The sequence below is a fragment of the Cetorhinus maximus genome, unplaced genomic scaffold (genome assembly GCF_964194155.1).
Source record: "Cetorhinus maximus unplaced genomic scaffold, sCetMax3.hap1.1 HAP1_SCAFFOLD_620, whole genome shotgun sequence".
NCBI lineage: Eukaryota > Metazoa > Chordata > Chondrichthyes > Lamniformes > Cetorhinidae > Cetorhinus > Cetorhinus maximus.
The window spans coordinates 82,894-94,458 of record NW_027596562.1 but is presented as its reverse complement, the minus strand read 5'-3'; the positions used below and the strand labels follow the sequence as shown (position 1 = coordinate 94,458).

At 44.1% G+C, this 11,565-nt stretch overlaps 1 pseudogene; it reads right to left on the bottom strand.

Moving 5' to 3' along the window:
- Positions 1-534: 534 nt before the first annotated feature.
- LOC144674298 (uncharacterized) overlaps positions 535-11,565 on the bottom strand; it is a 31,487-nt pseudogene continuing 20,456 nt past the window's right edge.

Here is an 11,565-nt window from a genome sequence, read left to right as displayed (position 1 = left end):
GCCATATTCCTGCTTTCTTTCCATACCCCTTGATGCCCCTAATATCCAAAAAAAAATCATTCTTGAATATACTCAGTGACCCAGCCTCCACAGCCTTCTGTGGTAGAGAATTCCACAGGCTGACCATCCTCTGAGTGAAGAAATCTTTCCTCATCTCGGTCCTAAATGGTCTGCTCCATATCCTGAGACTGTGGCCCCTGGTTCTAGACTCCCCAGCAGGGGAAACATACTCCCTTTATCTAATCTGTCTAGCCCCGTTAGAATTTTATATGTTTCAATCAGATCCCCTCTCATTCTTGTAAACTCTAGTGAATACAGGTCCAGTTGAACCAATCTCTCCTCTTCCACAGTTTTGCCATTCCTGGTATTAGCCTAGTGAACCTTTGCTGCACTCCCCCTATGGCAAGTATATCCCTTCTAAGGTAGGGAGATCAACACTGCAAGCAATACTCCAAAATAGTAACCTCCATAACTGGTCTGCAGTTTACTAACATCAACAGAAACAGACCCCAGTGAACATGGTTCAGTCCTGGATGTGATGAACAGCAAAATCCAATCACTGTAGTTACTTGTGAACTCGCTGGTGTGTCAGCAGGTGGGATGACTGAGTGAATCTCTTCCCACACTCAGAGCAGATGAATGGCCTCTCCCCAGTGTGAACTCGCTGGTGTGTCAGCAGGTAGGATAACTGAGTCAATTCCTTCCCACACTCAGAGCAGGTGAACGGCTTCTCCCCAGTGTGAATTCACTGGTGTGCAGTGAGTTGTGATGACCACCTGAAGCCGTTCCCGCATTGAGAATATCTGAATGGTCTCTCCTCAATGTGAACATGGTGATGGGGCATCAGTTTCCAGGAGCTTTTATTGCACTTCCCACAATCTGGGCATTTAAATGCTCTCTTCGCAGTGTGAATTAGCTGGTGTTTCAGCAGGGTGGATGAATCAGTAAATCTCAACCCACATTTGGAGCAGGTAAATGATCCCTCCCCAGTGTGAACTCGCTGGTGTGTCAGCAGGTGGGATAACTGAGCGAATCCCTTCCCACACTCAGAGCAGGTGAATGGCCTCTCCCCAGTGTGAACTGGCTAGTGCTTCAGGAGGTTCGATGAATCAGTAAATCCTTTCCCACAAGTGGAGCAGGTGAACGGTCTCTCCCCAGCGTGACTGTGGCGATGAGTTTGCAGTTCAGATGGGTAATTGGATCCCTTCCCACACTCGGAGCAGGTGAACGGCCTCTCCCCAGTGTGGCTGCACCGATGAGTTTCCAGCTGAACTTGGTAATTAAATCCCTTCCCACAATCCCCACATTTCCAAGGTTTCTTCCCGTTGTGACTGCATTTATGTTCTGACAGGCCAGATGATCGGCTGAAGCCTCGTCCATACACAGAACACGTGAACGGTTTCTCCCCACTGTGAACGGTGCTTTTTCCTTCCATGTTCAAAATCTGATGATATTCAGGTTGTGATAGATTGGGTGACTCCCTACCACCCTCACGTGATATTTGGTTTCAGTTTCCCGACTGGAAATCCTTCCCTTTTAGTACCCTGTGAAATTGATTTAAACAGGAAAAAGGGAACAAGAGGGAACCCACAAAAACACAAAGGCAGGATGTAAAATTGAGCTGAATGAATCTTGTAATATGTAGGGCTGGCATCAGGAAAAAGTGATCATGAAAGGTTCCAAGTTATCCTAAAATCCCAAATGATTGATTAATGTCCTTCAGGGAATGGAACCTGCGACACAGTCCGGACCTTATGAGACTCTGGCATCTACAAGAGGGAGAGAAAGAAAGAGGCAGAGAGAGATAGAGAGATATATGAGAGAGTCAGGGGCAAAGGAGAAGCATTTTATATATCGACAGCTCAACAAGAAATTTGACAGATTCTCCTAAACCCTCATCCTCCAGCACCCAGAAGGACTATGGTAACATGTGTTTGTGAACACCATCACCTCCAAGTTCCCCTGCAAGTCACACACCATCCGGACTTGTCTGACATCCAGTACTGGATGAACAGAAATTTCCTCCATTTAAATATTGGGAAGATTGAAGTCATTGTCTTCAGTCCCCGCTACAAACTTCACTCCCTAGTCACCGACTCCATTCCTCTCCCTGACAACTGTCTGAGACTGTACCAGACATGTTGAAATATTTCACCACAAGATGAGCTTCCAACCACATATCCACATCACCACCATGACCGCCAATTTCCACCCCAGTCTCAGCTCATCTGCTGCTGAAACTCTCATCCATTCCTTTGTTACCTCTAGACTTAACTATCCTAACGCACCCCCAGCCAGCCTCCTACATTCAACCTTCCTGTAATCTTGAGGTCATCCAAAACTCTGCTGCCCGTGTGCTTACTCGCACCAAGTCTTGTTCACCCATCACTCCTGTGCTCACTGACCTACAAAGGCTCTGGGTCAAGGAGCACCAAAATTTTGATTTTCTGATCCTTTCAAATCTCTCCATGGTCTCGTCCCTCCTTATCTCTGTAATCTCTTCCAGCCTCACAACCCTCCGAGATATCTTCACTTCGTCTAATTCCAGATTCCTGACAATTCCCAATTTTAATTGCACCACCTTTGGTCACAATTGTTGCCTATTGCCCCCTATAAAGATGGCGTCCGCACATGAGCACTGCTGCACATTGCCCTCTATAAAGATGGCGTCGGCACATGCGCATTTCGTCCTCAACATGGTGACCGTCAAACCGGGCATTATATCGGGAAAAACGCCACAGTCGGCAGATCGGTACCAACGCGGGACCGGAAACTTTTTATTTGCGGTTTGAGGCCTGCGGTGAATGTTTATGAAGCTTCCCTGCCCACTCGACTCTTCTGCTCTCCTCCCTGATCCAACGCGAACACGCCTCTCTTCCCAGTGATGGAACCGCGCATGCTCCAATCAGAGTCCCGAATGCGCATGCTCCGGTTACTGCCTGACACTGCGCATGCGCGATGGTCTCCCGTAGTGAGGATAGAGCCTATTCTGCCTCTCAGTGTATGCTGGGTAATCGCAGCGCCATTGAGTCATGATGTTGTAGAATACAAAGACATTTTCTGTGCTCCGATTATGATTGGCGCCAATCATATAATATTATTAATTCAATTGATACAGCCAGAAAGTGCACTGGAGGCAAACCTGTTACCTGGTCTGTGTCCTTATGTGAGGAGAGAGAGAGGGAGACGGGACAAGGTGAAGACGAAGGATTTCACACATCAGCAAAACAACCAGAATTCTGACAGAACCTCTCAACTCTAAGGTTTTCATCACATTGAAGGAGAAAGGTAGCAGATGCATAGGAACGCACTCATCCTCAAGCTTCCCATCTCAGTAACACAGCATCCTGCCTTGGGCACATTCTCACTGCTCCTTCATCGTTGAGTGAAAATGGTGGAACTCAGATTTTACCTCATGGCCTTGTGGGAGCATCTTCAATGGACAGTTGTTCAAGAAAAAGGTGACCCACCATTACCTCCGCAAAGGGTAACTGGGAATGGGAAATTGATATAATAGACTTGTTACCAACACTCACACACCAAGGATTAAAAGCCTGTACAGAAATATCTGTTTCTAAAGCAATATTCCTTTTATTTCGGATGGATATAGTTGTTTCTTTAGCAATCTAATTTCCCAAGAATCTAACAGAACATGTTGGAAATACTCAGCTGGTCAGGCAGCATCTGTGGAGAGAGATTGAGGTAATGTTTCAGGCCTTTTGCCTTTGGCAGGGTTAACAACTGCCTTAAAATGATAGACAGAGGACTATCACACATACATTAAATCTTTTTTCATTTATGAATATTCATTCGCAGAATACTTAACACAGTCATTTTCAGCCTGGAAACTTAAATCTGCCGTTTCACTTTCAGTCAGGAACAGATCACAGTTTTACACCAATCTCTGATTTGACAGCACGTTTCCAGCATTCACCATTGTTCTTCCTGATTTTAAACGCAGTTGTAAAGAAGCCTTCTGTTCTGTGTCTCAGAACTCTGAAGCGTGGAAGAGAGTGGCTAGGATACATTTCATATACGCCTCTGGGTTACCCCACATGGGGACTTTGCTGTCAGCAAAGAGAGAGACAGGAATGACCAAAGTTCTGTTGGTCCCTCTCAGTGTGACCCTGATCCAAACAGGTGAAGATCAGAATGTGAGTAGAAGGAATGAGGAATGGGCCACTCCTGCTACCCAAAGGACAACGATAGTTCATACAATCCTTACTTTTGCTTTGTAAACTTCTGATAAAATGCTGAGGGAATTAAGTCTCACTACTTATTAAATAATTTTAATGAGTTTTTTGGCAAGTTTAACAGAGAGGGTGGTTGAGGACATTGCAGTTTATGTTGTGTATATGGACAATGGATCAAGTACCACTTATTAAGCTTGTTAGCAAACTTGAAGCCTATGGGATCAAAACATCAGCAGTAGTATGGATAAAAAATTATCTAAGTGTTTTATCTCACCCCAACACCTTTTTGTCTTTATGCCGCGCTTATGCTAGACAAGTAGGACAGGGTGCCTGTTGGATATGTGCCCAGACTCCCCAACATGGAGGTGAGTCAAGCAAAACCAATGACTGAGGAAGAAGTGAAGGATCTCATGAATTTCCACACCCAGTCAGATGATGCAGAACCCAATGTGTTTAGGGGATGGTTCTGTCGCTCTCCACCTGCTAATGGGTGGAACTATACAGATCATGGGATAAAAATCAAGCCTCCTCAGGAGCCGATAAACGCCACCTGTTGGTGTTCGAACCTTGCAACCAGTACCTTTCACCCGGAAACAGTAGTTACAAAAACACCATATCTACTAGCCCTGGCAGTTATGACCCTCAAAATCCTCTAAATGGTACGTTCTGGGTTTGTGGGGGAAAAGCATACCCCTGGCTGGCTGGGATGCCGCAGTTATCTTCCTTCTTTAATCAAGATAACGGACGTTTGGGCAAGGGCGCTACTGCTCTCACCTGGAGTGGTTGCTGCTACCTAGCAGATTTGAATCCCTATCTTCGCTATATAAGTAAATTAGATATTCACCCACATTGGCATCTACATCGCCGTGACATCTCGGAATCTGAACGATTCTGGATGATTGCTATCCCCTCTTATGGAGCTGCTCGTAATTCCCGAGAGATTATCAACCTGGCAGCTGCACTTGAAAAATTTGCTAATTCAACGGCTAATGCTTTGATTGAGACACAGAAACAGATTTCAGCTACCACTACTGAAATGATAGCCCTACGCCTGACCGCCTTACAAAATAGAATGGCCCTTGATTTCCTCCTAGCTGAAAAAGGTGGCACTTGTGCCATGATAGGTTCAGAGTGCTGCACTTATGTGCCTGATGTTTCTGAGAACATTATTAACCTGGGACAGCATGTTATGGATAAAGTGTAAGAAATAAAGAAAGTTAGGGAAAGACTGAGTAATTTTTATAACAAGTATTCCTGGTGGGCTACAATAATGGGGTGGTTCTCCGGTTGGGGAAGTGGGCTGCTGAATGTTTTAATTGGGTTGGTCATAGCATGTGTTATAGGGTGCTGTGCATGTGTTTCTCTGTGAATGTGCTGTTCCCAGGTTATTAACAGTGTCTCTACTGGATTAGGAGGTGCCCCAATTGTCCCCCAAATGATGCGCACTGGCCCCAGTGAAGCCCACTCGTGGGGAGAAAAGGTTTACTCTGCCAGAGATCGGCCTTTTCCTTACGGTTATGAACCCCCTTATGAGAATGAAGATACTATTCCTCATTGGTGTTAATCTAGAAGATCAACAAGGAGGGATTGTGGGAGAATAAAATACATCTACAGGATAACAAAGTGGTTAAACCATAGTGGAATACTACAACGAAGTGTCTTTGCACCAGTATGTCAAGTAATAGACAAACCTGCGCTGTCAGCTATTGTGGAGGAAGGAAAACAAGTATACTGAACAAACTACCAAGCGCCCTTGAAACCAAGCTAGTATGTCTGTTGTCAGCACATGAGACAGGGCTATCTGTTGTCTGTCCAGATGACTAATCGCCAGATGGGCTACTCAAGGTTTTTGTGTAACTACTCAAGGTATTTGCGTAATTATAAACTAAGACAGAACAATTGTATGCATCCCAAAGATAAAATTTCAATGTTATTAATTACTAAAGGTCAAGCAGCTTTGTAAATTGCATGACCTCTGTCACATATGCTTTTGCTATAACTATGTGTGTACTCTGATGCTTCCTCAGAGTGCCGGCTAGCTCCATTGTATGCTGCTGGGCTCTCCGTGATACCATGATTCAATAAAGACTTCCAAGACAAACCTCCTGGGTCTGAGTGTTCACTCCGTTTTCCACGACAAACATTATCTTTCTAGTTAAGAGTTTAGAACAAGGAGAGTGGGGCCTGAATGTATTTGATTCTGTAAAAGACTCAGCATTAAATGTTTTGCTTGTAGAATAATGATTAAATGACAAGAGAGGAACGTGCAATAAGAAAATGAAATAGGAAGTTCGACTGAATCCATTAAGCCAACGATGAAACATTGTATTTGTGAAGAATTCAGTTTAATTCATTGAGTTATTCTAAAGTTAGAGAATCTATGTAGTTTTGCCTATCTGGACGAGTTGTTAACTTTTGGTATCACGATGTAGTGTGAGAACAACTTGAAGACCACATTAGTTGTTGATCACATATTGAGGTAGGAGGGAGGTATATGAACTGCGCTGAGAGTTTGGATTTGAAGGGTCTGATCAACCTGAACACTGAGCTGGGGACTAGATCACATTAGAGTCCGCAGCCACCATCGCCCAGTGTGTGCTTTTTAAACAATATACACACTGAGTAAATCTGTGAACCACTGACCTTAACATTTCAAGAACCTTCCTTAATGAGGAGTCCATCGAATCATCAACAAATCAATGTATCATTGAACAGATGAAATAGGAGCAGGAGTAGCCCATTCAGCCCTTTGAGCCCAGTCTCCCATTTCGTGAGATCATAGCAGATCTTCTACTTCAGCAATATTTCCCAGCACTATCCCCAATTTAGTTAACCCTCGATAATATTCTCACATCTTTTGAGATTTGTAGATATCTTTCATTTCTCTACTTTCTCTCAATGTCACTCTTTTGTCACTATCACATTTCTTAGTGACCTGTTTCCTGCTGTTTCCCACTCAACTAAACAAATCATTAATTTCCTTTCTTTCAGTAAGCTCGGTCTCTCTCTCTCTCTGCGTCATTTCATTCTGTTCCTTATTGACGTCCAGTATTGCAATATCTCCCACATCTAACAAAGGGCTCTCTGTGACTAATTCTACTTCTGTACACTGTATACACTCTGACCAACCACCATTTTGTGCTCATTTACAGACCCTACCTGACAAGTCACATTGCTGTTCATTTACAGACCCTCCCTGAAAAGTCACATTGCTGTTCATTTACACACCCTCCCTGACAAGTCACATTGCTGTTAATTTACAGACCCTCCCTGACAAGTCACATTGCTGTTCATTTACAGACCCTCCCTGAAAAGTCACATTGCTGTTCATTTACAGACTCTCCCTGACAAGTCACATTGCTGTTAATTTACAGACCCTCCCTAACAAGTCACATTGCTGTTCATTTACAGACCCTCCCTGAAAAGTCACATTGCTGTTCATTTACAGACTCTCCCCAAGTCACATTGCTGTTCATTTACAGACCCTCCCTGACAAGTCACTTTGCTGTTCATTTACACACCCTCCCTGACAAGTCACATTGCTGTTCATTTACAGACTCTCCCTGACAAGTCACATTGCTGTTCATTTACAGACCCTCCCTGACAAGTCACAATGCTGTTCATTTACAGACCCTCCCTGACAAGTCACATTGCTGTTCATTTACAGACTCTCCCTGACAATTCACATTGCTGTTCATTTACAGACCCTCCCTGACAAGTCACATTGCTGCTCATTTACAGACTCTCCCTGACGAGTCACATTGCTGTTCATTTACAGACCCTCCCTGACAAGTCACATTGCTGCTCATTTACAGACTCTCCCTGACAAGTCACATTGCTGTTCATTTACAGATCCTCCCTGACAAGTCACATTGCTGTTCATTTACAGATCCTCCCTGACAAGTCACATTGCTGCTCATTTACAGACTCTCCCTGACAAGTCACATTGCTGTTCAGTTACAGACCCTCCCTGACAAGTCACATTGCTGTTCATTTACAGACCCTCCCTGACAAGTCACATTGCTGTTCATTTACACACCCTCCCTGAAAAGTCACATTGCTGTTCATTTACACACCCTCCCTGACAAGTCACATTGCTGTTCATTTACAGACTCTCCCTGACAAGTCACATTGCTGTTCATTTACAGACCCTCCCTGACAAGTCACAATGCTGTTCATTTACAGACCCTCCCTGACAAGTCACATTGCTGTTCATTTACAGACTCTCCCTGACAAGTCACATTGCTGCTCATTTACAGACCCTCCCTGACAAGTCACATTGCTGCTCATTTACAGACCCTCCCTGACAAGTCACATTGCTGTTCATTTACAGACCCTCCCTGACAAGTCACATTGCTGCTCATTTACAGACTCTCCCTGACAAGTCACATTGCTGTTCATTTACAGATCCTCCCTGACAAGTCACATTGCTGTTCATTTACAGATCCTCCCTGACAAGTCACATTGCTGCTCATTTACAGACTCTCCCTGACAAGTCACATTGCTGTTCATTTACAGATCCTCCCTGACAAGTCACATTGCTGCTCATTTACAGACTCTCCCTGACAAGTCACATTGCTGTTCAGTTACAGACCCTCCCTGACAAGTCACATTGCTGTTCAGTTACAGACCCTCCCTGACAAGTCACATTGCTGTTCATTTACAGACCCTCCCTGACAAGTCACATTGCTGTTCATTTACAGACCCTCCCTGACAAGTCACATTGCTGTTCATTTACAGACCCTCCCTGACAAGTCACATTGCTGCTCATTTACAGACCCTCCCTGACAAGTCACATTGCTATTCATTTACAGACCCTCCTTGAACCGTCACAATTTCTCCTCCATTTACAGATGCTCCCTGACCAGTCCACATTTCCTCGCAATTTACAGATGCTCCCTGACCAGTTCCAATTTCTTCTCAATTTACAGGCACTCCATAATCAAATCAACAATTCCCCTTGATATTTGTGAACGGGAACAGTTTGAAGGGATTAGAGGGTCAGAACAGTAAAGAGATGGGTGATTCCAGCTAACAATTTGTCTTAGTAAATCAGTAGGCTTGACAGTCCGGTGTCAACAATTTAAATATTTTTTAAGAAATACAAGCTAATCAGATTCTCTGCCCTCTACCGTATCTTATACTAGTCCATCAAGCAGAGTAAACATGCAAGTCCCGTGTGTCCATAGTCACTTACACGAGGTCAGCCCGCTGGATGGAACCTTGGTCACCCCGAGCTTGATCTCTGGTGTCTCCAGTCCCGACTGCCCCCTTACATCAGTATCCCCTCACTTTTATACCCTGTAGTGATCCAGCTCTGACCCCTGACTCTTCTTTGTCTTCTCTGCTGGGTTTTGGCAGGAAGTGAGGATAAGATAGCTGGAATTTCTCTAATCTGTGATTAACAAGGACACATTCCCTGGTTCCCAGCAGTTACTTTTCTTCAGGAATTTTCTCATTCTCCCTAAACTCCCCTGCTCACTGTTAATTCTGTTATTTCTGATAGTTTCATTATTATAAGTATTTAACATTGCAATTATAACCTGATCTATTCTATTCCTCACTCTGGTTTCAGTTTATATTGTGGTTAATAACAGACAAACTCTGCCCTTTTCCCTGATCTGATTCGAGTTTACAATGAGGTGATTCTGTACAATGGAATGTCTTATCAGTGTTGCCATGGTGACCTGTCTGCAGTGAAGAGCCTGTTTGAGCTTCTAACTCAGACTAAACTTCTCTATCCCATAATACACATGATATCAGACTGTTGCGGTATCTTTGACAAACGAACCACAGGAGGCTCAGATACAGGTTACGATCACTTTTTCCAGCAATTGCAAAAAGAGGGTCAGCTCAAAGCAGCTTGAGGTAGCACTCTACCAAATTACAAGCATACAGCTTATTTATACATCACTGACAAGAACATTGTTCAGCCTTCACCCAGGCAGAGCCTTCTCCCCCTATCTAAACTGGCACCATCTGTCCTTTCCTAATCTGTTGATGAGCACACTTAATCCATCTTTTTTTCATCCTCTGTCTCCAGTCCAGTTCCTAGGGTCTTTCTGGTGATTGCAGGCCCTAAGGGTGTGCAAAGTTCATCTGGTAACCCTTAACTATTAGTGCACTCGATGGCACTGTCTGCCATCTAAGTAATTCCTTTTCAATAAATTCTTACTGTATTCCCCTAACAAGGCAACTTACCTCAATGCCTTTTAGCCATGTTGCAAGGGGTTCAGATACACAAATCTTTAAATTTGAAGGACAGGTTTAAAATGCTGTTTGAACCTGTTACCCCACTTTTCTTAAAAAATTAATTTGTAAATCATTGGTTAAGCTGTATTTAGAATATTGAATCAAATCCTGGGCATCTTATAACAGGAACGATGTCAAGGCCATGGGGATGGTGCAGGAGAAATTCAGAGGTGATACCACAGATGAGAGGCTACAGCGCAAAATGAGGCCATTCGGCTCATCGTGCCTTTGCCAGCTCTTTGGATGAGCTACCTGAATAGTCCACTCCCCTGCTGTTTCCCAATGGCCCTGTCAATGTTTTCCTTCAAGCATTTCTCCAATTCTGTTTTGAAAGTTACTGTTGAACCTGCTCCCACCAAACTTTCAGACAGTGAATTCCGGTTAATAACAACTGATTATGAAATGATATGTTTTCTAATGGTGACCTGTCTGCAGTGAATCTCCTGTTTGAGTTTCTAACTTAGTTCCGACTTTTCTTTCCCATGAGGAGAGACTGGAGAAACTGGGGGTCTTTTCATTAGAATAAAGCAGGATGAGAGGAGATGTGAGAAACAAGTTCAAAACTGGATCAAGGACATGGTCCAAAATATTACAGATACTCCTTGTCTTTCAGGATCTGTGTCTGGGGGAGAAGCTGATGGGTTTATCTCATCATCATTGAGGTGAACATCTTCTGTCAGAACCAAACACTCTCCAGTCAAATACAGCATGGATTAGATACAGAGTAAACCCATCAGGCTGTCCCCCTGATACAGATACTGAGGGACAGGGAGTGTCCAGGACAATGACATTTCAAACTCAGTAAGGTAGAAATTGATCCTATATCTCTCCCCATTAATCCTGAGCTCCACACGGCTCGAATCCTCCTCCTGTTTCCCTCCCTGTAACAGCACTGAGCTAAAGCCAGCCCATAATGAGCAGGGCTCAGGGAGAATGGTTACTAGGCACTGCAGTGATGTCATAAAGCAGCATCATTCAGCCCAGCTGGTCCTCTCCCTGTCCCTTTAAAGGTGGAAAACTGGGACATCCTGTCTCCAAATACATCCCACCCTGTTCACACTGACAATCCCAGGGTGGAGAACTGGGACATCCTGTCTCCAAACACATCCCACCCTGTTCA